Source organism: Solanum tuberosum, unplaced genomic scaffold, assembly GCF_000226075.1.
Source record: "Solanum tuberosum cultivar DM 1-3 516 R44 unplaced genomic scaffold, SolTub_3.0 scf00189, whole genome shotgun sequence".
NCBI lineage: Eukaryota > Viridiplantae > Streptophyta > Magnoliopsida > Solanales > Solanaceae > Solanum > Solanum tuberosum.
Window position 1 is genome coordinate 492,258 of NW_006239113.1, and position 3,507 is coordinate 495,764.

Genomic DNA, 3,507 nt, shown 5'->3' on the forward strand with positions numbered 1-3,507 from the left:
ATATATATATATATTATCAAATAGCATATTTTATAAATATTTAAAAATCATCTCAAAAGATTTTGTTTTGATTAAACATTTGGTTAATTAGTTTAGTTATATAATAATTTACGTTCTTGAAATAATTAGTTTATAATTAAGTCAATTATTTTATTTCGTTAAAATTAAGAAGCTCATTAATTAATTTATATTAATTCGCCTTATTTAATCACTAGCCGAATTAACTAAACAAATTCAATTTGGCTAGATTGTTAACTCATTTCTCTAACCCATTTTATTGCAATTCTAGCCATTTATTCCCTCACCCTAACTCAATTTGCAAGACCAAGTCTTTGGCCTTTCCCTCAAATCAATTCAGCCCACCAATCACTCCAGCCCATTCTACTCCACAACCAGCGACAATATAATAATACATATGCATACCAAAACATTACCCATCAGCATACAACAACAATATCACCGACCAACTCACTTTTAAACCTCCCAAACCCGGCCCATTCTCAATCCCTCAAGTGACCCAGAACTTGTCTCCAATGTTCACAACGTCAAAACACACAGCGAGGCCACGCCGTCTTGATGATTGCTCAAAAACGACATCAACAACAACTTCAAACGACAACAAGTTAAGCAACGACGTCCACTTTTCACCAACGGTCTCAAACGGAGATAGACGGAAAGCAGTACACTGCGTTCCTGTCCTCGCAGTACTGTTCCAGCCGAGATTTTTGGCAAAAGTAGCTGCTGGAGCAGCCAGCAGAATTGTACTCGCGGCGTTAGGATGGAGCCACGTCGCGCCCAAGGACGAGTCTTTGATCCCAAGCGTCGATTTCCCCTTCCCTCTTTCGGAATGGGGCAAAAATCGCAAAAAAAGTATGTTTACCTTAATTGGTGAAAGATCTTTGGATTTGGAATTTCAATTTGGGCCTTTGTCCTCACCTGAAATCAGGTCTCCCCTCCATTTTTCGGAACCCTATTTCCTTGCTATATAATGGCCCTTATTCAGGAAAATGAGGAGGATTTTTTTTTTTGAGGTTGGGAAATTTTGGGTTTAGAGAAGATTTATTGGAAAGAAAGGTTGAAAGGAAATATAGAACCGACTAGCTTTAGAAAAGGAAAATACACTACAAATCTCCATCTATACTGATATATACAAGTGTCAGGATAGTTCGTCGACACCAAATAGACGGGAAATCCAGATTTTACTTAGTCTGTCTTCTCGTCCGCTTCTGCTTGCTTCGTCGGATTTCTCAAAGTTTTGGTTTCGGTGGTGGAAACTCGTCGTCGCTATTAAACTCATTCGTCTCAGTCGCTGCTTCAAAAGAGGTATAAATCACTCACCTCCCTTCGCATTTCGGAATTAAAAAATGTTATGAACTGTTAAGTCGAATGGTGAAGCAACATTTTCAGAATCAGTTTCCCGATTGACGCAGCTTAATCTTGTTCTGAGAACTGGCTGAATTTCTACCCTGTTTCGTTTGAGTTGTTTGATGTCCTCCTGATTTCGAATTTGAATACACTTGCCACATATTCGCATTTTCCTCACTGGTCACTCGTAGCTTGAGTTGTCTTCCCTCTTATTCGCGATTCCTTGTTTTAGACCTTATTTGTCTCAGCATAATATCGTAGTATTATCTATTCTTATATGACTTGACTGATTGTTTACATCCCATTTTGAATATTGGTTGTTTCATCCCTTCGAAGTTGGTCATTTTAGTCAAGCTTGGCATGCTCCTTTAAATTCGTATTCTCCAGTTATTATGCGTAGAATCTTCTATGGCTTGTCTCCTTGATGCCTACTTCCCGTATTCTCCAGTTATTATGTGTAGAATCTTCTATGGCTTGTCTCCTTGATGCCTACTTCTCTCAAAAATTAAGTTAGTGTTGGTAGACTTTCTAGTACGTTGATGTAAATGCCATGGTTTATTTGAAGTTTTGTTGGTGATGCTACTCTTTTAGAAGAGTTAGTTTAATCAAATGAAATATTGATCTGAGTAGGTCTCTAACATATTACATGCTAAAACAAAAATGTCTTTGTATTTGATATATATTCGTTTTAAATGACTTTGTATACTAGTTTGTTATCGAAACTCTTCCTGAGCGTAGCTTCAATTACTAGCAGAATTTTCGCTCTATTCAGTCTTAATTAGCTGCTTAATTCATGTCTTATAGTATGTGTCTTCCTCGGAAAAAAAAAGGGTTTTTTCTCTAGTATATAATATTCATAAGTGCACTCTGGCTCAACAGACTGTAAATAAATGTATACATTGGGGAATGGGTGAATTCATTTTCTCAAATTGGTTGCTGATCTAATCACCTATGTTGTTTATTTTATTATTATTGTATGGTGCCAATTTGATATCACTGTATGTTGGTCCATTTCGTTCCTAATGACAATTTATCTACATGCTTAAGTTATTTGATTGGTTTCAGTTATTTGGAAGCATGTTAGATGTCAGTAATATTTCCTTTCATTTTGTTATCCATGTGTTTAATTCCGCCTTAAGCTTTTATCTCTTCTGTGTTACGTGTTAAAGATCAGTTGTTACCAAAGTATTACTTGTTGCCAATTATTTTCACTCTAATTTTTATCTTCTTTTCTTGCATGTGAAATTTATCCGAGCTCACTATGAGCTCATCCCTCCCTTCGCATTTCGGAGAGCCATAAAGGCTTAATTTATCCTCTTCTGAGTCAGCCAGTGTTAAGAATCGACGAACAGGTCTCGGAGTTGAAAAAATACGGAGCATATCTGGAAAGTTGAAGGGATGGGACCAAAAAGCCCATCTTTTATTTTTTAGAAGTTATATTTTGTCAATTTGGGCCTAAGCCCTTGTCGTCTTACTCTTATTATTATTATTTTATTAGAAGGATAGGACAGGTATAAATGACTCAAATGGGCCAAAAGTCCAAAACGAAAATGGGCCCAAGCATTGGTCCAGGCGGACTGAAAAACCAAACTTGGGCCCAAACTTCCTTTCCTTATCTATTCAATTGCTACTATGTGTTTTATTGTTAAAATTAATCTTAAGATTCTAAAAGTTCAACTCCCCAAAAGAAAGCCGTTTTTGAATTGAAATTAAAACCAACTCATTCTTTAATTGACCTTAATATCTATTATATTTCACTTAAGTAAATGCTCTTATAATACTTTCCTTTCCCTTAAAAAATGATTTCAAGTTTCAAACTCTTTATTTTCGTAACTTAGTCGCGTATACTCAAGTTAATCTACTTTAGCCAAATAAGTTAATCGTCGGATAACCGCATTAGCGGATATTCTAGGTGCTTTAAAAACCTTCTTAGAATATTAATAGGAACCCCGAACCCCCTTTAAAATTTTCACTAGATTCCTGTTTTAATCTATTGGAAATAGTTTTTTCTTGATTTTTCTCAAAAAATTAAGTGGCGACTCTAAACCAGTCTAAAATATATTTTTCTTAATAAAACAATACATGCCTCAGTTATTAATGCATCAATATCAGTTTCAATATATATTTTCTAAATAAAACGGA